The 27,771-nt window shown below is 38.3% G+C and overlaps 1 protein-coding gene across 6 annotated transcripts in view; it reads right to left on the minus strand.

The window, feature by feature from the left end:
- Nucleotides 1-24,821, minus strand: part of GPD2 (glycerol-3-phosphate dehydrogenase 2) — a 123,908-nt gene extending 99,087 nt beyond the window's left edge. For 2 of the 6 annotated variants that reach the window (XM_016150102.2, XM_016150099.2), the window contains exon 1: nt 23,805-23,933. The gene's annotated coding sequence lies outside the window, so the exon portion shown is untranslated. Of the gene's footprint in view, nt 1-5,466; nt 5,652-10,272; nt 10,505-23,804; nt 23,935-24,484 lie in introns of those variants that run through there. The other 4 variants (XM_016150100.2, XM_016150103.2, XM_036237979.1 and 1 more) reach the window with 4 other exon arrangements.
- Nucleotides 24,822-27,771: the final 2,950 nt, after the last annotated feature.

A 27,771-nucleotide genomic window follows, 5' to 3' on the forward strand; every position in this document is an offset into this window, starting at 1 on the left:
ACATGGGTGAAGGTGGTCAAAAAGTACAAACTTCCAGGTACAAAATAAATAGGTCCTGGGGATGTAATACACAGCATGGTGACTATAGTACAATAGTAATTTGAAAATTGCTAAGAAAAAAATTTTATAAGTTCTCATCACAAGAAAAAATTGTAACTACATGAGGTGATGGGTATTAACTAAACTTATTGTGATAATAACAACATAATATATGTGTATGTCAAATCAGTATGACTACAACTTAAACTAATACTACATTATATGTCAATTATATCCCAATAAAACTGGAAGAAAGAAAACATTACAGCCAAACGAAAGGAAGAGTAGCCAGAAATGGAGGTAGAGATGGTGCTAAAGCACTACCTAATACCATTTTCATCAACCAGAAGATATACGATAGAGTATAGCTAGGATGCTTTCTCTCCTTGGTTTTCTAACTCAAGTAGAGTTATGAAGCCTTTGAGAAAAGAATGAAACCACTGTATGGAGAGTGAATATATTTCACCTGAACTTCTGTGATTTGGGATCCCTCAAAAGGACAGGAAGGGCTGAGATGTTTTCTAACTAAAGCTGACTGTTAAATTATATTTCCTAAACCAAAACAATATCAAATTAAAAAAGAATCAGTAGAATATCCAGTCAAGATGGCATGAATTCATGTTTTGACTCATATTGAATGCTCTAAACACATTAATAACAGATAAAATAGAAAAAGGAAAAAATACATACATACATACATACATACTCTGATAGGAAAGAAATCAAGGTGCCAAATCTTTGTAGCAAAATGAGAGACTCATTGTAACTAAAAGAATTAAAGAAGGCTTCAAAGAAAACAGGATACTTGAGAAGCACCTTGAAGAAGAAAATAATTTGGAGGGGTAGGGATGGGGGATGGGGGTGCTCGGAGTTAGAGGGTCGGGTTGAGGAGTAGGGGGTGGCGGGAAGGAGTGGGGGAAAAAAAGTACAACTCAAAGATAATTTTCAGAAGAGTAATTTTAACCATAAGCTTTGGGACCTGTGTTCTCTAGAAAGATATAAAGGCATCCTTATGTACTCTGATGACCAAAACTGAGAAATCCAGATGAGAAGGAATTTAAAACATAAAATGAAAGCCCCGGGATGTAATCTAGATATAGCATGTGCTACTTCACTAAATCCTTTATGTAAATATATGCAGGTTCAAAGGTGGTAAGAGGATCCTTACAGTTCATGTGCAGTCACTCACCTTGTAGCCATGCATGGAAAATCACACCCTCATCTATTTTGAGTCATGATACTCTATCAAATTCACAGAATGCACAACTCAAAGGGTCAGGCCTCAAGGTCCACCTGAACACAATTTCAGTGGCTTATGGGAAAAAGATACATAAATCTTACAAAATAAGGTGTAAAACCTTATTAGAGAAAGTCCCACACAACCATGGAACTTGGCAGCAGTCTACAGAAAAATGGAAGAAGGAGTAAGCTCAAAAGTACCTTCTCACCCAGCAGCTCAGTTTGAACTATTAAAGTCAAGATTTCTGGGTACTTTGAACGAGAAACGTTTCAACAAAGCAAACCCTTTATTATTCCAATTGAAACAATATCAAATGTTCTGTGTACCTCTCTATAAGTACATCATGGTTCAGGGCACACCAAGCATGTGCTGATAAAGTGTCTACACAAAACAACCAAAGCACACAATGCACTACCTTCTCTTTCCCTAAGGCTTACTTCACAGTAACAGAACTGCAAACAAATCCTTCCAAGACAAATAGAGAGGCACTTCTACACACATACATCTCACACAGCAGCACGTGATCCTCACAGAAACACACAGCCAGCCTTCAAACACGTTTTTTGAAAGCTGTCAGAAATAAACTAACAAAATAGACAACATCAGAGGCCCATCAACTTGTTCTCTGGAAACAAAGGAGTCTAGTTCATAAACTGAAAATTAATTGTCCTTTTTTGGGGTTGCTTTAAACATTTTTAAAAAGAATTTAGGCCAAGTCTGGATAAGAAATGGACCCAAGGGTTATCCACAATAGATTATCCTAATGTAAATACAGAAACCAGTGAATGTATCAAGTCCTGAGAAAACAGCAGATACTTTTAAAGAATATTAAATCATCTTCTTCTAGTCTTTCCCCTATTATAAAAATATATTTTTAAGCCAAAATCACAACAATAACAATGACAACCTATAGTTGTAAAAAATACATACACTGAACGGGATATCAAAGGACAAACAAAAAGGTATTTCTGACATTATTGAGAAAAATATTCTGATAAAACAAGATAAATTTTAAAAACCGCATAAAAGTCAGCAGAAGAGTTAGAAATGTAATGAACCCTCATATTCTGGATGTCTCAGATTTCGGACTGTAGCTGAATAGGAAGCTAAAGCTATATAACCACGCATTGCTGGCACAGCATCCAAACTTTAGTTTTGCCCCCATCTTTCATGCCCTATCAGAAAGCCAGACTGCTTTAGGAAAGGGTATGTTCAATCTTCCCAGGAAATCCCAATCCAAAAGGGTCCAAGCCTAAAGATGGAAAATAAAATAATAATCTTAACAAAGGGGAGAGTGTTTTAATAAAGATGAAAGAGAAAATCAGGAAACAATGAAAAAATGAAAGAAGACAAACACTGTATTTGTATTGGTTCACATAACTTCAAGCTAAAAAGAACTGTGGAAAAGCTTCCTACTAAATTCTCTGGGACACCCTTAGGTTAGTTATATTATTTTTAGGAGCAAACACACAGCCATAGATGACAGAGAAGGAGGTCAGCCCAGACCATTCTTCAGGCTCAAAGGAGGGCAAGAGCCTGGAAGCTCGACAAAGGAGGAGCTGACTCACAGAAGGACTGAGCTGGTTCCAGAGGTTCAAATCAGAGTTTAAGAAACATAGCAGAAAGCGCACACATAAAAAAAAAGAGGTGAAAATAAGGTCAACAACCATTTAAAGGCTCTACTTGTTTTTTAAAAATTTGTCTCAAATTTTATTTGTTTCAAATTATTACATGAATTCTTTTTGTGTACCAGTTTTTCTTTTTTAATACACAATGCCATAACCAATTAAAGGATTTATTGCCTAAAGTCCTCTAAATTGAAAACATATATAAAGGGAAGAGGGACCAAGAGGAACACAAGGATACATGCTCTCCTTCTAACAGTCATTTGTTATGTAAGACTCCATTTAAAAAAAAAAAAAATAGCATTTCTAAGGCAACTTTCATATTATGTATGTTTTCTGCCATTTCTAAAATGCATACCAGTACTAGTCACAAATTTGACCCTTTTCCCTTATTTTCATGAGGTTCACTGTAGATTTACAAGACATCAATGAAGCCCATCTGAGTTTACAACAGATTTCTATTCATTAAATGCAAATGATCAGTTTAATTCATAATGAAATGATTTCTATTGTACTTGCTTTCCATAAAATCACGATTAAAAATCATTTTTAAAAGACTATAGTTCATGCAAGTGAACTTGTTTTCCATTTTAAATTTATTTTAAAACCAAAATTAATATATATTCTCTAGCACCCTAAATATGTTAAAGGATTTTTGTTTAAAGTTGTAAAATCTTATCTTTATTTTTCTATAAAGATATACTTCTGCCTACTTTGTTTTCCATATATGTAATTTAAGGTAATTCTGAGAGACATAAAATAAAACTTTATTTTCGTAAGTGAAAATCTGGAGTATTCCTTCCTGAAAATGCCCACCCCTTAAAAAGACACAAGTCAGGGTAAGGAACTGAGTGATAACATGCTTAGTATGAAATTTTAAAAAATTTGCACTTATATATTAACTAAGAGGAAATGCCTCACTTGAAAAAGAGTACAGCAGACGTTGAATAAAAACTCAAATTCTGCCTTGAGAAGGAAGGATTATTACCAATGAATTACACAAAAAAAGTTCTTTAGGTCTTGCAGTCTCTCTGTCCTTTTACTAACCCTACTATCAGGTTAGGAAAATGGTTCACATTCCTTTGGCAGCACAAAACCTTTTTTAGATTTTTTATGCTGTTTTAGAATCTACTTTGGTAATTGAAAAAGAAAAAATCTTTTACTTTGTTATAGAATAAACTGCATACCAGACAACAGAGTTCAAAATATCTCTTTAAAATATATCAAGCCTCTCATCTAGATTTATTATAATGATAACAATCATGGCTGTTGAATATACACCCCAAAATGTTTCATAAGGAAACATCTACCTCACTATAATAAATAATATTTTAAAAGGGCTTAGGTTCTATAAAATAGTGTGTAGACATTGTGAATCAAATAAAAAGGATCTTAATATATATGAGTGACGATGAACTTTATAGTCAGAAAATAAACCCTAAGAAAATTTCAATTATATAGCATGTTCAGAGAAAGAAATGCTTCAGAAAATTAATTTCCTATTTGTCTAGATCTTATTCAGAGACCTCTTTCATTGTTTTCCAATATCTTGTATTTTTATGAAATATAGCATATGAATCAGGAAAAACCATATACTGAATGTAGGCATTTTTCTTTGAAGACTCAAAAAAATCTTAAAAGAGACTCAAGATCATTATTCTGAAATCTTTTTCTTTTTTTTTTTGGAATAGCACAGATGAAGAAGTTTTAAGAATCTGCCTTAAAATGTAATAAGGATAAAGTTTTGAAAAGCTGGCTTTTTTTTTAAGCTTCAAAATACTGATGCCAATTGATTTACTTAGCTTTTGCTCATTATTTTTATCACCGAATGAGAGGAAAGTGTACCAATTCTTTCAAAAGTTCCAGTTGAAAATGCATTATACATATGTCATTAGAAATGTATTTTAGGAAATACCCGTTGAAGATAGTTCATGAAATCCTGAACTCATAAAAAAAGAAAACTATGACTGATAATTTTTATGATTAGTTATAGCACAATAATTTCAGTTAATTTAATTTACTTACATTATAAAAAATACTTTTAAATTTGGTTACAGCTCTATTACAGTTCTATTAATGCACAAGCCATGGCTGTGAGTTATAAGAGACCTAGAGGCATGTTGGAGTGGGAGACCAGTTTTTCTAGATCTCCAAGAAATAGAGCCAACCACATTTTTAATCCTGTAGCCTTTTTTCCCCTCTAGCCTACTAAAATTTGCATTTAAAATTTACTCCCCTAGACAACTAATAATACACTGCATGTATAAATGTAACTCAACAAAGGGCCAAATTACACATACGAAGCATACATGCAAAGTAAATCTAAGATATACTGTAGTCAAAATAATCATTATTGTATTTTCAGCCTAATGGTCATACTTCCTAAAAAAGACTGACCCATAAGTAAGTAATAATCAGGCAACAGGGGAGACAGATAACAATAATTCATATTTCTAAAAATAATTTCATTTACAAGTATGGAATACAAATCATACACTTTATAAACATTCTGTCCCCTCACCCCCAAAAAAGGAAAAGAAAATATAGTAGGTCTTTCTTTACCTATGCAAAAATAATACCAAAGCTGTATCTCCATCTCGGTCATCTTGGCTAAAACAATCTGGTCATAAGATCTTATTCTTCCTCAGTTGAATGAGGCATCCTCTCCAAAACTTTCCTTTTCAGATTTTTCTTTTCTTCCTGAAAAGGACTGGCACACATGCTCAATGGAAAGCATTCAAACACTAGACTATAAAAAAGTCTAGTCACTGTGCATGAGATACTGTGTACCAATATTACACAGCTAATGAGTCTTGGCATTTGGCAGTCTAAATTTTAAATAGCATGCACATTAGAAGATAAAGGGTTTTACTCAATATTTTCTTTAGAGCTGCTACTGTTGAAAAAAAAACTGTATTATTCTAATTCTTGAAATACCAAATTAAAAAAAAAAAAGAAGATATTAACAAGCCTTGTCTTGTAATTCTGTCTCTATCACTAACTTGCTCTGTGATTTCAAGGAAATCATTTGAATTTGCAGATCTTTATTCCACTTATAAAGTATTTCTGAAAATGTCCAGTTATTTGGACTTTAAATACACGTTCTTTTATTATTTATCTTCATCTAATAAGTACAGAAAGAAAAATTATACCCTTATGCATTAAACTTGGTACTATCTTAATGTCCTATTTATTTAGTACTGTTGGATGATTAAGACTTACAATCTTTCTTTCAATCAGTAATTATTTACTGATCATCTAACATATGCCAGCCACTGAACATACAACTGAAAACAAACATACAAAATCCCTGCCTTTCAAGAGCTTACATTTGCATGGAGTTAACAGCTATAAATAAATAAATAAATAAATAAATAAATAAATAAATAAATAAATAAAAATAAAAAGTCTGAACTATTTTGGATTAAAATATTTCAAAACTGTAGGTCACACATTGCCTTCTTAAATTAAGAGTATTAACCATGAATTTAACTGAGGACTTAAGAGCCATCCATATGAACCTCAGTCTATGCTATCAGAGTGTGATGCCCTCAAGAACAGTAGAAGGAACAATACTATTAACTCCTTCACTAAATGGCCCCAAGCCACCGACTGTTCCCCTGTGAATTCTTCCTCTGTCTATTTTATAAAGTTTTCCTGTTTCTTCCGAACTATTGGGCTAATGATAATTCTTTCTTTTGATCTTGAGCTCTCCAGCTCACTTCTCACTTGCTACTACTGTAGTCAGAAAAAAATGAGAGCCAGATTAGCTAAAACTATGTTTAAAACAAATAAATAACTCTGAACCAGGCAAAAGGAGCAACTTCTTAGCATTTTAGCATTTGGATTTTCAACATTTTGGCTCTATCTATTCAAAGGCCTTTTCTTCTTTCCTTCCTGTGTTCTAGGTCAGTGGAGCTTACGAGATAATTTCTGCTGAAGTTTGCTGTACACAGTATAAATGAAACAAACTATACAAACTGCATGAGAATGAAGATTAAGAATTTCTAACCAGGCACAAGTATATAGTCCAAGATTAGAAAAAGAAAATTTCTTACTTCAATTCTGTCTCATCTGAACAGACACACATTATCTTGAAGAAAAAAAAAAGTGGCAAAGCTGTTTGCTTCTGCTCTAGAAACAATTAGAACATTTTTTCTGTACTCTCTTGGATTTAAAGTTTACAGATAAATGGGCCAAAAAGGAATCTGCCACTCCTAAAAAAACTTCAAAATTCCTTGCTGAGAACTGGCTTATGAAAAAACACACTTGAGGGAAAGCTAAAAATTGTATACTCTAAGAAAATAACCAAAGAAAGAGTTCAATCACTCAAGAATGTATCACTGAAGGACCTACTCGAGAAAGACGTTGAAAGGAGAAACATTTGCTCCTTCCTGCAACGTGTATATAATTCAGCTGAGATTTACTGAATGCCCGCTATATCCTCACCACAGCTCTAGGGGCTTACAAGTTCTCTGCTGTCATGGATTGGGGGAAAGTAAAATAAACATGTAGATAAATTTTAAAATCGAATTTTTAATTTTGGTTTTGGTATATTAAGATGGTGTATTAGGTTAGAGGTTGACTGGGGGTAGGAAGGATCCACTTTACACAGAATGTTAATGGAGGTGACTTGGCAAAAAAAAAAAAAAAAAAAAAAAAAACATATTTGACGAGGAAGAGCCTGCCACACAAGGATCTGAGAAAAGGGCCTTCCACATGAGAGAGGTCAGGAAAGCAAGGACAATTAGCATGTGCAAACTTGGCCTCTATGGAAACTGAAAGCCACTCTGGCTGCAACCCAATGAATAACATGAGCAATGGCTTCCACAGGTCAGAGAGCCAGAAAGGTGCTGAGTCACATGTGACTTTCTCCTAGCAAGGTGTTTACTGATGAGATAAAGATGAAAAATCAAGATGGAGGGTTTAATCAGTGCAATGATATGGTAGTATTTATAGAAAGGAAGAAAAGGGAAGAAAGGGAGGAAAGAGAGGGAGGGAAGGAGAGAGGGAAGGAGGGAGGGAGGGAGGGAGGGAGGGAGGAAGGGAGGGAAGAAGGAAGAAGGAAGAAGGAGGAAGGGAGGGGAAAAGGGAAGAGGGAGAGAGGGAGAAAGGATATACCTTAGCTACAGTGTAAGGAAGGCCTTTTAGGAAAGTAAGAGTAAAAGTAGTTATTTTTTTCTTAAGGACACCATTAGCCATGTTCATAATGAGTATGAAAATATGACAAAAGGACATAATGGGGAGAGAGAGGAAGAGTTAACAAACCGCATGAGAAGATAGTCAAAAGTGTAGACCACAATCAAAAATAGGATTCTATAACAGGAAAACAAATACTTCAGAGATAATCTTGAATATAAATATCTATTGAACTTACACACTTGAAAGAGTGTTCCATCCCATTCAGTCTAACAAGCTGGTAACAAAGAACAGTAAGTGTCAACTGAGAGAGCCTCTCAAATGCCAACATCAGAACTCTTTTTTTATATTTCCCCTGGGCTGGTGTTGTTTGCAGGTGACTTTTTCCTACCAAAACTCATTATATCCTGAACTGATTTGGGATCTTGGAAAAAAATCCCTGTGTCACATTTCAACAAGCCGAGGCACCCAGAACATTCCTCACCAACCCCAGGCTGGGAAGCTAAAGAGCTGTGTGAAACTTACTGACCCACTGAGTGTAGATTTAATAGACAAGAGAGACTGCATATGATTAATTGCAGTTATTTATATTTATGGGTTTGACTCTTGAGTATGTCTGGCCTCTCCCCATTTTATTTCATAATTTTCCCCCTGTTGGAGACTGAAGAGCAAAAGTCAATTGCCTGAGTGTTGGCATCACACTAGAAACTAAAGGGCCATGCATTTCAATTCCAGCTCAGAAAACACTCTGGCTGAGCAGATGTAATTCACCAGACCCCAGTGGGCTAGGCTCGCACTATTGTCAGTCACATCACATAGCTGATGGAAATCAGTAGAGCACATTAGCAATTTATACTTAACAGCCTCTCCTCAATCATAAATTTTGAGATAATGTTTAGTGAAACCCAAAGTTAACTCAAAGAATTTAGCCCCTGTTTGAGCCTACACTCTTACCATGAGGCAGTCAGGAGGCAAGTGACTCACAAAGTGCAATTTCTGATAGGACTCCTGTCAAAACTCCAAGTTCAATATCAATGCAGTGACCTTCGGGCCTGACCTCACCCAGTGCCCTTGTACCTACCTTCTCGGTCATTAGTTTGGCAGTCACTAGCAGCTTAGTTTGTTTTCAGACTGTATTTTATACCCCCACCCTTCAACAATCTCAGCCTGCACAAAGCCACCGCCTTCTCTGGACTTCGGTCTCCTCACACAAAAGACTGAGATTATCTGTACATCTGCCTTTTCCTGTTTTCCAAACTGGACAATGGGTGTAAGTCACTCACTAACAAAATGCTATCAACATCCTCTTACCAACTCTGACTTGAAAAGAAACATTGTTATGCTGGTAATAATTATAACGTGAAGAAAGGTCTAGAAATAAGTGGCTAGCCTTAAATAAGGTAGACATTCTAGAAATTATTGCTCAGGATTTTTTCTGAGTTTATTATACTCTAGATAGAGATGAGGTAATGGGCAAGTAGAAAATTAATTATGAAGAAAACAAAAGTAACCAAAACAGTATCTTAGTGTGTGTGTGTGTGTTTAAAAGTATATGTACGTGCACACACACAGACACACACACACACACATACACACAATGGCTAGAGATTATACCCAAAAATGTTTAAAATCTCATCTTTAAATGCTAAGGTTGTAAATCATTTTTATTTTCTTCCTTGTGTGCATCATTTTTTAAATTTCTAAAATGAGCATATATTATTCTTATAATAAGGAAAAAAACAGTCTGTCTGTGTGTATGTGTGTGTGAGAGAGAGAGAAAGAAAGAGAGAGAGAGAGAGAGAACTCTTAAGAGCACCATGCAGATAGATAGCTGACATTTGACTAAATCCCATATCATTTAACCATTACTTGAGTGATTTTCCTGTTATACAACTTTTCTTATCTTTAATGAACTAAAGTAAAAGACCTACACAGAGAAAGGAAAAGGGTAGTATGCCTTTACAATTTATTAGGAATCTTGGAGCAAGAACTGGAAAATGTCACCAAATTATCTACCATATTCTGAGGAACAGTCTCTGTGCTAACTAGAATGAATGTGCCTTGACCACCGACACAATAACTATTTAAGCCCAAGTTAAACTACATCTAAATTAATCTTGAATTTTTAGTTATTTCATATTACATGCTTTCAAAGATTTAAAGTTTAACACAGCATCAAATTTCCCAACAACTAATTAAACCAGTGACTGCAAGGCTGATCGAACTTACTGGAATTTAGTGTGCCCTAGGGTTCAACTTCATAAGCTCCATAGGATCTCTTCAGCCAACAACACACCCAGAGAGCCCCTTCACTATGCCAGGCCCTGAAGAAGCCTATAGATATTGAGAACAGACAGGCCATCCTCCACGGAGCCACCATTCCCTTTCTCTCTGCACCCTGCGACAGACAATTCAGTGTTCACATGCAGGAACACAGTCGCTTTCTAAGCATGGCTGGGATCCTTCTGGTCATGGGGTGCTGTCCTTGGCACCACTGACTAGTCAATAAGACATTCTCTGCAGGAGGCAGGCGGTGTGGGGGCCAGAGACAGAAAGCCCTGGACTGAATTCCAACCTAGCCACTTATTAGCTATGTGACTGACCGTGAGCTTTAGTCATCTCATCCATAAAATCTCAACTATTTCACAAATTATATTGAGAATTTGAGGTAATACAAATAAGGTGTAAAACTACATCTGCTATCAACAACTCCCATTACCAGCACATAAAATCACCGAACACCTACAATGGGCTCCCACATTTGCAATGCTACATTGGGGTGATAGTGAAGGCTGTGGTTAGAGAACAAAAGCAGCCAATCTACACACAGGGCCATAGCCCTGCTTTAGCCTAAGTGGCACTTGACTCTGATCAAGCAAATGCACTTAAGACTCACAGGTTGGTAAAATACATCCCATCATTTCCCCAGGGGAGGTGGGGGAGACCAAAAACAAAAACAAAAAACAAAAAACAAAACAAAACAAAAAATCAGTAGGCAGGTCTTTTCTGGCATTTCTCTAACATCTTTCCATGAAATAAACATTCTCTCAAACAGAATGGATACTATTATTTGTGGAGTGTTCAACCAAAAATAAAAACCCTATAAAGCCCAACATCTAACGCAACTCTAACTCCAGGCCACAGGTTATCTGTTACAGAGGTCAGAGGGAGGCAGCAGGCGCTCTTTCACTTGAGGTCAGGCTCTAATCACATGGAGTCCAATGTTGATATGTCTATCTCCACTAGTTCAGTTGATAGATTTAAACATTCCCCAAAAGAGGCTTGAGCAAAGGTTTGTGGCCTGAGTTAACACAAGTCACTGGGACAACTTTGACCCACAGAGTGTCTTTGTGTCCTCTATTCAGAATACTTCTTGGAATTTATTTTTAGGTCAGAGAGGGTAAGGAATTGCTTTCTGGCTCAGTCACAAACTCTGAACACTATCTATCTTAAAGAAAATACTAATATAAAGCCAAAATCACATTGAAACAGTTAGCTCTGAGTCAATTTTTTTAAAGAAATCAAGGTATTTCTCAGGAATGTATTCCTTTTAGGATGATACCTTGATGTCAGATGTAAAAACATATACCATGACTTTGGTAATCTTACGGCAAGAATCTGGGAACAAGGGTCAGTGACTCCATCTTAAGTCCCACAATGGCTCTTGCTTGGTCACTCATTCAGCACATGTCAACCACTGTCCAGTAGTCTACTGTATCCCCCAAACCACCTTTACCCATGCCCACAGAATCTCCTCCATTCCCAAGACTCCTCTACCACCCCTCAATCTACTCTTGCCCTCCTCACTGCCATTCTCTATTTACATACTCTAAGAAATGACTCACTCCTGCCCCCTCATTCCACTTATGCCCTTCCCATTCTTCCCCTACTAGATTCTTATTGCCGATATCTGATTTACATTATTTCAATTCTTTGTTATATGCAAATTAATCAGTTAGCTCACATAAGATCAAGGAAATCAAGGTTTGAAAAGAACTAAAAGGAATTGGACATTTTAACCATGATTCCAAAAGGCTCCCTACACCAATCTTTCAATTGTGGGCAGGTACTAGAAATTGGCTGATCATCATATTAAACATTTGGAGGAAACCACATTTGTTTGACATTTGTATTTCTTTGGGTGTGTAACAAACAGTTAATGATACAGGAAGTGAAAGATCTGTACTCTGAACACTATAGACACTAAAGAAAGAAACTGAAAAGAACACAAATAAATGGAAGGCTATACCATGCTCAATGGATTGGAAGAATTAATATCATTAAAATGTCCCCACCACCCAAAGAAATCTGCAGATTCAGTGCAACCCCTATCAAAATACCAATAGTATTCTTCTAAGAACTAGCACGAATAATCCTAAAATACATATAAAACCACGAAAGACCCTAAATAGCCAAAGCAATCTTGAGAAAGAAGAACAAAGCTGTAGGTATCATGTTCCCTGATTTCAAACTATACTACAAAGCTATCGTAATAAAAACAGCATGGTACTGACACAAAAACAAGCACATAGATCAATGGAACAGAACAGAGAGCCCAGATATAAACCCTTGCTTAGATGCTCAATTAATCTATGACCCAAAAAAAAGCAAGAATGAACAATGGAGAAATGATAGTCTCTTCAAAAAGTGGTGTTGGGAAAGCTGTACAGATACATGCGAAAAAATTAAACTGGACCACTCTCTTATACTATATATAAAAATATATTCAAATAGATTAAAAAATTAAATAAGACTTGAAACCATAAAATTCCTAGAATAAAACACAGGCAGCAAACTCTTTAACATCTGTCTTAACAATCTTTTTGGACATGTCTCCTTAAGCATGGGAAATAAAAGCAAAATAAACAAACAGGACTGCATCAAACAAACAGGCCTGCACAGAGGAGCAAACCATTGACAAAACAAAAAGACAGCCTACCAAATGAGAGAAGGTATTTGCAAATGGCATAGCCAATAAAGGGTTAATATCCAGAATATATAAGGAACTCATACAATTCGACATAAAAAAAAAAAAAAAAGAAAAAAAGAATCTGGTTAAAAAAATGGGCAGAGAACATGAATAGACATTTCTCCAAAGAAGACATACAGGTGGCCAACAGACATATAAAAAGTTATTCAACATTACTAATCATCAGGGAAATACAAATCAAAACCACAATAAGATACCACCTTACACCTGTCAGAATGGCTAGTATCAAAAAGTCAGCAAATAAGTGCTTGTGAGGATGTGGAGAAAAGAGAACCCTTGCACACTATTGGTGGGATTGAATATTGGTGCAGCACTATGGAAAACAGTATGAAGATTCCTCAAAAAATTAAGAATAGAACTACCACGCAACCCAGTAATTCCACTTCTGGGTACTCACATGAAGAAAACAAAAATATTGATTCAAAAAGATATATGCACCCCTATGTTCACTGCAGCATTACTAGTAACAGTCAAGATATGGATACAATCTAGATGTTCATTAACAGATAAATGGATAAAAAAAATGCAATACATGGATGGACCTAGAGATTATTATGCTATGTGAAATAATTCAGACAAAGACAAATACCATATGATTTATCTTGTATATGGAATCTAAAAAAATAAAATAAAATGAACAAAAAAAATAAAACAAACTCATAGAAAAAAAGAGGAAATGGGGTGGGGGATGAGTTAAAAAGGTAATGGGGAATAAGAGGTACAAACTTCTAGTTATAAAATAAATAAGCCATGGAGATGTAGTGTAGTCAAAAAAATTGTAATACCTTTGCACAGTGGCAGATGGTTAGTAGACTTAGTGTGGTGATCACATCACAAGGTATATAAATGTTGAATCACTATGTTGTTCACCAGAAACTAATATTGCATGCTAATTATATACTTCAATAAAATTTTTAAGTTAATGATTACAACTTTGAATGAAATAACAACCATGAGCAAAACTGCTCCATAACTCAAGTAAATAAAAGTCACTCAGTAAAAGAAAAATAACACAAGATTAAGTATGCCTCCCATCCTAACTACACAGTCATCAATTTTCTTCTGTATTCATCTTCTACTTCAAAAATTTGCCTCCACTGTTGAAGAAAAAGAGAATATACAACATATAATTTAGATTTCACAACAGAAAGGCAATATGTAAACTCAAATATGTATTGTATTTTCACTTATTCAACGAATATTCATCAAGCACCTACTGTGAGTAATCAATGATGAATAACTTATCATTTCTACCTTTAAGGAACTCACAGCTTAGAGAAGATTTGAAAATCAATATAAGTGATACAAAAAAGGTTTGGACAAGGGACTAAGGGAGTAATTACCCCTGGGAAAAAGGTTTGTAGAAAAAGCAGTAATTCACTCAAATGTCAAAAGTTCACCAAGTCCAGAGTGAACATGAGCAAAGACATGATGGCATGAATGAATATTTCATTTTCAGGAACAAGGAGGCATGGTATGCCTGCAGCATAGGATGCTAGCAGTAGTCATAAGTGAGGAGGGGAGAGACTGATGGGCAAGCAGGGGTAAGATCTAGAGATCTTATATGCCATTCAGAGGACTTTGGCCTTTGTCCAGTAGGCAATGGATTGTCAAGCAAGGGGTTTAAGCATATTTATTAGTTATGTATTGTGTTATAAGAACAGCGCTAGTCAGTTTATATGTGTTATATTAATCCTTACAGCATTCCTAATAGGATTAGACACAATCACATTTGTATTTAAAAGACCATTCTCTCATTCTCAGTCCCCTGAAGCAGTGTTGGGAGATAAACTAAAAAGACATGAGTCTACATGAGTCTGGAAGTAAGGAAATCAGAAGACTGGATGTAAACACCCAAACATAAACAAACTCTTAAGGATATACTAAGCCTAAAATAGTGACAGTGTAGTTAAGAGCATAAGAATCTAAATACATTTTGGAAGGAAGATTGCTAAGATGATTATCTCCAGAAGCAGCACTCCTTAGCTTCTGCCAAATAGGAGAAAGCACCTCTGCTAGGAATTACAGTTGGGAACAGGCCCTCAGAGCATCTGCTGCTCATAGCCATCTGAGAACAGTCCCCAAGGAAGCCTTTATACTACAATTGGCCACCAGGCCATCAGGAGATACTTGGAGGAGGCTTTTGCTCACCCTTTGCCACCAAGTCAATAGGATCTGCCACAAAGTCTGCACCTCGCTTCCTGCAAGACAGCACAGGACTAATCTCAGCACACCCCACAATCCTCTCTACCTCCGTCAACACCAGAAGCCCTGTCTACCCCTTCTCAGGCCTTCTCCCTGCCTATTCTGTACTCTGAAACTCACCACCTATTCTCAGCAAAATGAATAATGTTCTCTTCTCTAAACGTTCCTTTCACCAGGTAAAACCCTGAAAACATGGAGAAAGCAAGATTAAACTTGAATTTTGAAGGCTGCAGCCTATCAACACTGTTAGGCATCCCATCAAGGGGAGGTTGTTTACGCTCACATTTAAGTCTGATGTTCAGCCAGTATAAACAGCAATGGCAGCTGAAATAGACCCTTAACTGATGTCTCACTTCCAATGTTCTCTCCCCGACATACCCTAACCCAGTCTACTTTTACCAGCCGGAGCAATTTTTGATAGCATGCATCCTCAATAGGGGCAGTGACACTCACAAGGGGACAAAACTGGTGGTTTGGGGCTTAGGGGATGAGGGGGAATATATCCATGATTTGTTGTCCTTCGAAGCTCAACTTTACTCAACAAAATCTTATTCCTTAATATTTAAGAAATATTCTCTTGCTATGGAGAAATTAATTTAAATTTTTATTAATTTCAATTTAATTTTTCTTAGAGACATAATTTTAAAAGTTGAGAGACTCTGTTTTATAGCAAAACCACATCATTTCACTTACTGGCACATAATCATTCAATGGCTTATGTCATTGTACAATAAAATCTAAATGCCTTATCCTGGCTTATAAAGCTCTATAGGATTTGGCGTTTGCCTAATTTTTAAAGATTCTCTTGTACACTGTGGTACACTAAATAGTGCCACCCAAAAGATATCTACATCCTAAACCCTGGAATCTGTGAGAGTTCTCTCTCTCTCTCTCTCTCTCTCTCTCTCTCTCTCTCTCTCTCTCACACACACACACACACACACACACTCTCTCTCTCTCTCTCACACACACACACACACGACTTTTCAAATGTGTTTAAATAAAGGATCTTGAGATAGAGAAATGATCCTAAATTTCCAGGGTTGGCACTAATTGCAACCACATATATCACTATAAGAGGGAGGCAAAGGGATATTTGACACACATAGAAGAGAAGACATTTTGACCAAGAGGCAGAGATTGGAGTGATGCAGCCACCAACTAATGAAAGCTGGAAACCACCAGCAGCTGGAAGAAGCAAGGAACAGATTCTCCCCTACAGTCTCAGAAGGGGGCACAAAATGTCAATGATTTTGGCCCAGTGATACTGGTTTTGAACTTCTGGCCTCCTAAATTATGGGAGAATAAACGTCTATTGTTTTAAGCTACCATATTTGTGGTAATTTGTTACAGCAGCCATAGGAAAATAATACAGAAACCTCTCACTTTCATCCACTAAGTTCCAGATTTATTTACCTTCTCCTGCCCATCCTATTTGTGAGGAATACAACTAGAGTTTCGGCACCAGCTGTCTTCTCTGCCTGGAATGCTCTGCTCCTCATCTTTGCACAGCTAGCTCCTTCTGGTCATTTAGGAACCAGCTCAAATGTCAGCTCCTCAGAGAGGCCTTCCCAAATCCAAAATGATCACATAGCTATCACCATCTAATATGTCTCTTCTTTATTTAATCATTATTCCTTCTTTCCCCCAATCACAAGAATGTAAACTCTACAAGAGCGGAGAGTATGTATGTTTCGTTCACCACTATAATCTTAATTTGTAGACAAATTCCTGACACACAATAAAGTGATTAATAAACTTAATGAATGAATGGATGATATAGGTGGAAGAAAGCATGGTGGTGGTCTTCAATGAGAGGAGACACATGGGGCAGGGAGGTGGTGGTTGATCTTGTCTTGACTGTGGGACATCCAAGTGGAAATATTCACTGAGTCTGAACTCGGGGAAGAGCTCTGGTTGGGGATGTTGACTTCAGAATCATTGAAATGGTATATAGGTAAAATCTGTTGGTGCAGAAAGCATCTACAATGAGATGATAATGAATTAAGGACAGATCCTGGGAACTCCAATATCAAGGGGAATAACCTTCAAGATCTATAATGAGTAGTCGAAGAGAAAAACAAAAAATCATAATAGCCTAATGAAAGTTCAATTTCACAAAGGAGGGAATGAGCAGAATCACAGAAATTTCAAATAGTAAGGTCCCACTGATTTGCCAGTCAGGAGGACACCAATAATAATAACCAAAACAGATTCATCTAAGGTAGAAGCCAAATTTCCAAAAGTCATAGAGTGAATAGAAGGTGAAAAAGTAGAAAAACAATATATAAAATATACTTTCAGAAAGCATAGCTTGAAAGAAAGGAGGAAGTGAGCATGTAGCCAGAAGGAAATACAGAGTCAAAGAAAAGTTTTGGTTTTCAGTCCTGTCTTTGTGATGGGAGAATCTTGAGCATTCTTGTAAATATTTTAAATGAAGGTAAACATGGAGAAATTTCATAGAGTAAGGTATCTGAAGGGAGGATCCACAGTATTGGGGAAAGTATCAAATTTGGATAACTACCACTAAGTTGGTGTTGGTGGATTCAGATACAGAGATGTGGAGAGTTGACGTACCTGTGTTTTCTGTAAATAGGATGTAAGAACACTGTGAAGGGGATAGCTAACTCTTCATCAAAAATCCATATTCTCTTCATCCTAGGCTCCCAGCTAGACTACATTTGCCAGTCTTCCTTTGCTGATAAGAGTGTCTGTGCACCTGATTTCAGGCCAATGGTATGTGAGTGCAACTGATATATTCATTTCAAGACTAAGCATTTAGAAAGTAGATATGTTTCTTCTCTTTCACCTTCTACTAGCTGGATGTAGTTGAAAATAAAGTCCTACGGCATAGCAGAGCCATAAAATGAAAAGTTGCAAGGTGCCTGATTTACCCAGTAGAGAGAAGCCATTCAGCGACCAATGCTATAAACATGATCAAGAAATAAACTTCTGTTTGTGCTTTCATCCTTTTTCATATCTTTCTGATAGTTTAGTCTGTTCTAACCACTAATAATAATCTCCTGATTTAAAAAATGTACAGGTGGGGTAAAAGGCTCAAAGAAAATGCTGAAAAGGTTCAGAAAACTACAGCAAGAAATGAAAAAGGTGCTATCTAGAAACAGGTGCAAGAATTGTCTCGTGGATATAGCTGGAGAAGATAAATTTCTATGTACCTCCAATTTACATAATTGTGTTCATTTCCCCAGTAGCAGTCACAAAGCCAGGTGTACGAGTGGAAAAGGCAGATTGATACCAAGTTGTAGGTCATTTCCACATCCATTAAGACTAAAGATTTTAACAGTGTCATGGGTTCCTAAGAGTCAAATCAAAAGGAATATTGTTTCAGGCCAGCATACTGTGCTATGCATCCAGTGTTTGAAAAAGTTCAACATCACAGGTAGAAGCTGTTGAATCACAGGGTGAAGTACTAGGAGGTGGATGTGTTAAAAGGCAAAGTTCAATGAATCAAGGAATAGAATCCAAAGTAGCAAAAAGCAGAAAATACAGAAATCCCAGTAGGATTACCTCTTGATTCTATTATTTCTTTTACATAGTTTTCCTGGCAGTTTCTGTCATACCAGAAAATAACTATGTGGCTTTGAGTGAGTCACATAAGTTCTTAAGTTCTCTGGAACTGTTTCCTCAATGACATAACAGGGTTCAAGGTTGACACATGAAATGATGTACACAAAGTGCTTAGCATAATGCTTAGAAATGGTGATTGCTCAATAAACGATACTTATCATTACTATTCACTATGAATAATAAAAGGACAGTGTTGGGTTAGATGTCTAACTCCTTCTCTATTTTAAAAACCTGTGAATCTATATTATGTTAGATAACTATTCCAGATACTTAATGATGAGCTGAGATGGGGGGAAAGGGTTAATACTAGCAAACATTAATGAAAATAAGCAGTGAAAATATACTTGTTATGACAGATCCTATGAGCATAAGCCAGGAGAGAGATCAAGAGCACAGCATCCTCCAGATGTGAACACTACATCTAGAGACACTGAGAAAAAGGAAACCATGAACTCAGGGAAGTAAGAGAAAAAGTTAGTGAACAGAACCCACTGGCCAACACTGGCTTCCTCTTAAGCTGGACAAGAGCAATAAAACGCTGTGCTTTTTATGGACTTTAAATTCCATGCAGTCCAGCCACCGCATTTTACAGAGGAAGAAACTGGAAAGTACACAGACTGACCAAAGCCACATTTAAGTGGCTATAATGTGACTTCGGGCGTGGACAGAAGCAAACACTGCTCCCCAAAAGCTCCTTCAACCTAGCCTGCAAAAGGTCCCCAAGGTTTTGTCCCCTTAGAATCCAGACCTTTGAGAACGTGACAAGTTAATTTTATCAATCATCTTATTATGAATTGATTTTCTGGATTCGTCCTGAAGAACCTGGATTAGGCGGGCAAGTGGGGGGAGAAGGGAGAAGTGAGTGAAGAGAAAGGAACCCTAAGAACTCTGATAAGGTGGTTGAGACCTCAGTAGATGTTAAATGACTTCATTTCTATTTTCTTCCACTGATTTTCTTCAGGGATTATTTTTATAACTTTGGTTCAACTGCAGTAATTTCCTTTCCTCCTCCTAAATATCCTTTAGCTATCGAAACTACAAAATGTGTAGGGGAAAAGGGGAGGCCTGAAAAAGACAAAGTATCCAGTTTAACTGATTGTCTGAGATGCATTTGCTTGTGTGTTATCTGCTGTCTAATCACACCCAACCCACGTGTATCACTTAGTTATTGAGTAATTAAGCGATGAGTGTATTATGAGGCAACCATTCATTCAACATTTAATAGGTGTCCTCCACACAAGAGACACGTGGGTTGTGCATGTGAGTTCTTTAAAATTGTGTAACATCCAGCCCTTGCTATGAATGATCTTCTGGAAGAAAGGAAATGATTCATGTTTCAAATAATTATCATACACAGGAATAAATGAGAGACTGTGAGTGGCATAAAGAATAGTTGAAGGGGTCAGAAAATGTACACATTCACTACAGCATTATTTACAATAGCCAAGATAATGGAAGCAACCACTGATAGATGAATAAAGATGTGGCACATAATTGAATATTATTCGGTCATAAAAAAGAATGAAATCTTGTCATTTGTGACAACATGAATGGACCTAGAGGGTGCTATGCTAAGTGAAATAAGTCAGACAGAAAAAAGACAAATACTGCACGATTTCATTTCTGTGTGGAATCTAAAATAACAAACAAAACAAAAACAGATTCACAGAAACAGAAAAAAATTGATGGTTGCCAGAGATTGGGGAATAAGGGGGACGAGGGGAATACAGTCGATAACAGTATAACTTTGCAGAGTGTCAGATGACTACTTTAGTGGGGTGATCACATCATAAGGTGTATAAATGTCAAATCGCTTTATTGTATACCTGAAACTAATATAATATTGTATGCCAACTATACTTAAATTCTAAAAAAAAAAACAGACTTTAAGACAAAAAAACAAAAGGAAATGTATATAAGAGAAAGCTTTGTGAAACTGGCAGCCAGTGGTCAGGACACTCAAGGATTGCTAGGTGAAGTAGAAGAAAGATCATTAGCATAGGGTCAGCATAAGAATAAGATAGATTAAAGGAATTCTAAGTAGTCCAATCTGACTGGAAGATAAAAACAAAAACTTAAAAATGAGAAAAGACTAGACAAGTCTATAAATTCCAAGACATATGTTTAGAACTTGATCCAATAGGACAGAGTGACCCACGGAAGGGTGGAACAGAGAGTGGTATGATCAAAGCAGTGACATTACCACAATGGAAAAGAACATCCTTTCTTTATTCCATTTAAAAGAAAATGACTTTTGAGAACCTAGTACTCTGAGCTCTATTATTTTCAGCATTTTTTCCACATACGTTTAGAAGGTTACTTTGTTTTATTGAACTAATAATGGCATAAAATCTGAACTAAAATTTTCCTAAAATGTTTACCTTGAACATAAACTTTTATTCCTATTGTGTATAGTCAGCTGGCTTTAGTGGTCACTGCTGAGTATAGGTAAGTTATAAAGTTTTCTAAGCATATGTCAACAAGTCATACTCAGAGGCCATCTTATTTGACAGTGGCAGCTTCTAGAAATCTCATTTTCGGAAAACAATCTTTCTCTTGTAGTTTGTGGGGTTTGTTTTCTCCTCTACACTAAAACATTTTATAGAAAGATATAGGTGGGTAATCAAATATAAGATTCCACAGTGGACATATCCCTATTTAAAAAACATGAGGCTTTAAAAAATCTAAATTAAACAGTAATTAATAAAAAATACACACATTTTAACAGTATCTCACTATTAAACTCTAACTTCTTCAAAGCAGGCTAACCATAATTTTTCTTTACCTAGCACTTGTTACTATATAAAGCTGCACGAGACTACAGAAAAGATCATTTAAGAAGCCAAGTGTTACATACATTTGATTTCTAATGCTCTTTTTCTGAAGTGTTGTTTCTGCACTTAGGACAACCAAGTGAGTCCAGGTATTGACAGGTAGAAATAATCAAGTTTTAGAAAACCTAAGCAGAAACATCATCACATTTAAAAGAAGAAGAAGAAGAAGAAAAGGAGACATTAGATTACGATCTGGAAATTTCTTCCCTTTCTTTAATCATCATAGCTGCCACTAACTGCCCTCCCCAACCCCCAACCATTCACACAAAATTAAAGCCTGGATAATTCACACACAACATGCAAAAGCTAAATTATCTAGCTAACCATATTCTTTGCACAAATCTTCCCTTTATAAATATAAAAAGAAAAATACAAGGAAGGAAGGAAACTCATATTTTGAAGTCTACTACCTGACAGGTCCACTAGCAATTTTACCTATATTCTATCATATATTATTACCCACATTTTGCCAGTGACATGATTGATGCTCAGTGAGTTTGAATAGGTAACCTAAGGCCAAAAGTGTTGGTTCTCCTTCCCCCACTACGCTCAGCTAGAGTGTGTCCTACAATTTAGTTACTCATTGAAAGAAAATATTTATTGAATGCTTATTATAAACTAGTCACCCACCATACCAGGCATTAGAAATATAAAAGTATGTGAGGCTGAGCAAGCCCTCTCACAGAACTTACATGCTAGTGATGAAAGAGAAAACAAACATATAACCAAACAGGATAATTTCAGTTGTAACAGTTTATTATCACTTTTGTACAACGATAGTGGAATCTTTTTAAATACCCATAATGAGATTAAATGGTTAAAAATTTAAACTGGGAGGCAGTGTAAACCCCACTGACAATTGGTAACACTTTGTCGCTTTTGTCAATTACTGAGCCAGGGTGTTGAGTCTTTTAATAAATCAAAGTGAGGGAAAAGGAAGCAGAGCTTTAATCTTGCTTAGAATTTCTTTATAAAATGAAGTGACTATGTGAGATATCAGAAAGGACAGTTCCACCAATGTTGGTTCTCAAATCTAAAATTCCACCTTTTATCCATTATTTCACTAAGGTACTGCTGCATTATTTGAAGAGTTGATTTGTAAAAGTCAAGGGAGTGTTCTAACTTAACACATGCCTATATGAGAAACACAGAGAGGTTTCAACATCCGAGTCATAAGGTTCCCCAGGCTGCGCATGATATCCATTGGGCAATGGCATCCAGCTCTCAGCAAAATGGCCAGCAAAAACTACAGGACCCAGAAACTGTAATGTTCAGTAGCTACCAGGAAGTGTTTGGCCCCAGTACAGCAGCTGCCATTACCCTCCACACTCCAAAAATAAATTTCACAGCTCTTAAACTTAAACATATGCAAAATTCAATAAAGACTAAGTGTAACTTACCCTTCCTTCCCTCTTTATGTGAGTATAAATTGACTAAATTAGCTGTTAGCTGTTTCTATAGCTGCCCCTCATGATATGTACAATGTGTTATGTAATTTGGGTTGGCCCATGCCACTAGATTGTTAGAATTTGTGTTTGTAAATTATTTTGGAACTTTTAAGGAAGACTGTTCAGGAGTGAATGGTCCTATGCATTAGGTGGAAGGCAGTCTAGAGACCACCTGCTAAGAGCTACACCATCCTGACAAAGCATTCTTTGCTAATCTTTTTATTAGGCAGAGATTACCACCTGGGGAGTGGAGGCTATATTTTAAGTTCATCTGTGTACGCCTTCCATTTCCGTCTAGAACTGTCACCCTGCAGCAGCTAAGGTCCTCAAAGAAGCTTCAGCCTCCTTCTAGAATTGTTCATTCCCTTGCTTCAGAAGGGAGCGACAATCAGACCAGCGACATCTACTAGCCGAAAGTTTGCAGCAAACTTTCAGTTAGACACCGACACTCACCCCAAAGTCCTGACAATTAACTAAAGAATAGAATGTATACTACTTCCTACAGCCGTCCAAAAATGTAAACAACTAACCTCTGGATAAGAATGAGTTGCTGGGGAGATATTCTAAGTCTTTCCCGGATTCCCGCCACCACCCACCCACACAGCGGAGTCCTAGCCGGGGTCAGAAAGGGTCTACGCGCTGCCCCCGCCCCCCTCCCGGGGACGGGGGAAACGGGGTCTCCCAGGAAGCACACACCTGACACTGATGTTCCGGCGCGAGCGGAGAGAGGGCCGGGACACCCAGCTCCTCGGCCGGGGCGGAGTCGGCCTCCCCCGGAATCAGAGCCTCAGCCCTGCTGCTCGCGGCGGGGCGCGCGTGGATGTCACTCCGGGGCAGGCTGAGCCAGTGTAACCCGACGCGCCCCGCGCCGCCGCCTCGCCGGCGACTTCCTCCTCCCTCCGCTGCTCCTCCTCCCTCCCGAGGGCTGGCCCGGGCGGCGCGGCCGCCACCTGCAGCCCGGACACTGCGGGCCCAGCTTCCCCGCCCGGCGGGGAAACGCGGAAGTGGAGGCGGGAGCCGGGGCCGCGGGGCGGGGAGGCGAAACGCGCCGCGAAACGGCGCGCGGCGAGCTGGCGAGGTCTGCGCCGCCCGACGAACGTGACCGGACGGGGACGCGCGGCCCGCGGGCGGCGGCCGCGATGGCCCTCGCCCGGGTGGCGGTTCCTGCCCTGCGCCCTCGCCTTGTGCACTTCGGACCCTCCGACCCGCCTGGGCAGTCGGCTGCCGGGCAGGAAAGCTTCGGCTGGACTAGGCCGGGGGAGGATGGGCGGTGCAGGTGTCCCACGGCCTCTGCCCTCCGCCATGCGAGCCGCCCTCGCCACCTGCCCGCGGGAGAGGAGACACTCACACACCAGCACGCGGCGGGGACGGCTTACCTGATTTCTCGTCACGCGCCCACGAATCTGGCTTCCCTACTCGGCTGGCAGGTTTCTCCAGGCCTAGAAACGCAGCTAGGACGCGGGCGGACCCCTGGGACCCCGCCGTCAGAGCCCAGAGCCCTCTCCCGGGCTCCCCTCCCGAGCGCTCTGGAGGCGCTCCCGGCCTCCTGACTCTTCGCTTGAATGTCAGCGCCAGACCTGCAGGGAAGACCAAGCCCAAGCACCAGGGGGTGGAATGCTGAGCACAGGCTCCTCAGGCCCAGCCTCGTACAGGTGGGGGGAGGCGGAGGGCCCGGCAGCACAGCAGCAGGCTCCCCAGTTGCACCCTCCCCACCCCAACCGACCCTGCCCACTGAGCATGCCCAGCTCACTTGGACCTGCAAGTGCTAGGCCAGCCCAGGTGTCCCCAAGGAGGGCACAAATGGGGTTCAACTGGAACCCATTTCTTTAATACCTTTCCTCTAAAGGCCTCTGGGTACTTCACAAATAACCTACTATCGTGCTGGAAAAAAACCATGGAAGGGTTGGAAAGGCCTTCCAAAGGAAAGCTGTGAAATTAACTAGAACCAAAATCGCAGCGGTGTGTTTTTCCAGTTATTTAATAAATCACTTCCTAATTTCTTTTAAATACCGCAGAATTATTAAAATTGTTCGGAGGAATGCGTAGCGACATTGGATCTTAAATTCCTAATAACTTCAGGAAACCAGCATACCCAGTGGATAGTGTATCCAATGAGACAATGGCGATCAGGCTTGGCTTCTGAAGGGGTTCAGAACAGGCCACCCCAAGATGTGCTGCTTTATAGCATGTGGATTATTTTGAACTGAGGCAATGAAGACTGTGGGTACCTGTGTTGGGGGAGGAGTGGCAGGAGGGTGCTCACGGAGAAACTTTTACCTCTCCCTTAAAGAATCTAAATTGGGGACCTTACAGAAAATAAGAGTTATTACCTGAAATAAATTTTTATGACTTATCTATAGGGCAGGGCTAACATCTAATTACTGAATATCTACTCTGCTTATCTTCCTGTGAATGACCTTCCTCTCCTCTGAAGCCCGAAAGGCCTGACCTGGTTTTAGTTCAGAATGCCATAGATACCTCTCTTGCAGGTGGGATCTCTGACTCTCTCATGTATGCAGGCTTCCCATAGATACAGATATAATTAAATGTGGTTATTTTTCTCTTGTTAATCTGTCTCATGTCAATTTGATTATTAGACCAGCTGGAAGCACCTAAAAGGGTAGAAGAACATTCGTTCCTCCCCCACAATACACATTAGAATGAAGAGGGATTGGAAAATGATTAATGCCAGCTTCTCATCCCCACACCAATTAAATCAGTCTGAGGATGCAACCTCGAATTTCTTAAATTTTAAACTGCGATTCTCAAACTGTAGCCTTGGAAGCCAGCAGCTATATAGCGTCACCAGAGAATTTGAAAGAAAGGCAAATTTGGCTTCACTCCACACTGATTCCTAAACTCAGGCTAGGGCCTAACTATCTGATTTAAAAAACACTCCTGGTGATCCTGATGCATACCAAAGCTTGAGAAACGCTGTTTAAAAAGTCCCCCAGGTAACTCTAATGAGCACCCAGGGTTGAGAACCCCTGTAATAGACCAAGGTTTTCAAACCTCGAATATTTATTTAGAAGACCAACATGTCACACAATAAAGGAATAATCGAGTTGAATTGAGATGCCAGTTCTTTCCGCCTAATTCTCCAAGGACAATACAGTGTTGCAAAGTAGAGACCATAGCCCAGCACTTTAGTACTCTAGTGCCTAGCATGCTGCCTGTAACATAATAAATGTTTGATAAGTATCTACTGATTTCAAATGAATGCTTAGGTGAACAATTTGTTCCACACCCTCTTATGTCTACTGTTTTGCCCCAAAAATCCTGGTAACCCTGCCAGCTAACAATCTAACAGGGATTCAGTTCTCATCAATAACCCATGGCCATCCATGATGGTCTAACCTAAGTCGGACCCTAATGGAACAGGACATGGGAGGAATTAGATATGTTGTAGCCACCAGGCCCGGAAAGACACACGGACCACCAGAACTCAGTGAGTTATAGGGAACGCACTCTTTATTCAGCCAGCTGGGTTTGTCAGGGGTATGCAGACCCCAAATTAAGCAGCCCCAATATGTAGAGGTACAGGATTTTTAACCCCAAAATCCCAGTCTTCATTCTGTCTAAACACAAAGTTCTATTTTTCTTCTATTCATCACCTGTCAACCCACAGGTCAGTGTGCAAGCGGGAGTACAGAAGCAGAAAGCTTATTGTTAGAATGTTATGTTCCCATAGGTAATAGCCTATTTTTCCATGGCAAGAGTCAAACAGTAATTTTCCCATCCAGCACAGAGAATTTTGAAGAGGTGAAAAAAGTCAGAAGCATTGGACATGATGTCTCTTGCCAATGATGGGTCCAAAAACAATCAAAGGAAAGCGAAAGAACACTAGGCATCTAGTGGGATTCAGGAAAGGCACCACAGGAAAAGGGTGTGTGTAGGAGAAGTTAAGGGAGGAGAGATAAGGAAGCTTAATGTAATCAGCCTTCAGTTTACTCTGGATCTTTTTCTAAACCTTTCCTCTACCCTCCACTTCCCCACCCTCAATACACACACACCTAATCTCAACTACAGCCTTTAAAAAAAATTTTTTTTAGATAGGACACTGTCGTAAAATAGTTACTTCCATTTACTACATGAAAATATAGCTGACTTGTAATTATTCAGCATAAATCAGAAATCCATTTTTGTTCAAGGCAAAAGTGGTAAAAAAAAATTCTTATTTTTTAAAGATAAACACTAGATAATTACAAAATGCAAAGGTTTATGATACTTCTGCTTCAAGACCCACATGAAACTTACAAAATAGGAAACCATTCCAATTTACTTCATCAGTATTTTCTAAAGGGAATAAGATTCAAAAATAATTTTTTTTTTTCCTTTTAGCCTTATACATAACCCTTTAAGATGTAAGACACTATTTACGAGTACCTAAAGTGACCTCTGCCTCTCTATCTCTGCCTCTGTACCTTGCGGATCATGACAATAATTCTGTGGAAAGGGTTTGGTTATTCATTGGGGTATCTAAAAACAGCATAATTTCCCAGCTGCCTAACAATTTCTTTTCATTATTAAGATAATTAATAATGGAGAGGAGGAAGAATAATCATAAATTTTGGAACTATTCTGCAGAATTAAGTATTACACTAGATCCATAAACGATATTTAAAAACCTTTTATTCACACACATACACTTGCTACGGCTTCT

The sequence above is a fragment of the Rousettus aegyptiacus genome, unplaced genomic scaffold (genome assembly GCF_014176215.1).
Source record: "Rousettus aegyptiacus isolate mRouAeg1 unplaced genomic scaffold, mRouAeg1.p scaffold_m13_p_2, whole genome shotgun sequence".
Lineage (NCBI taxonomy): Eukaryota > Metazoa > Chordata > Mammalia > Chiroptera > Pteropodidae > Rousettus > Rousettus aegyptiacus.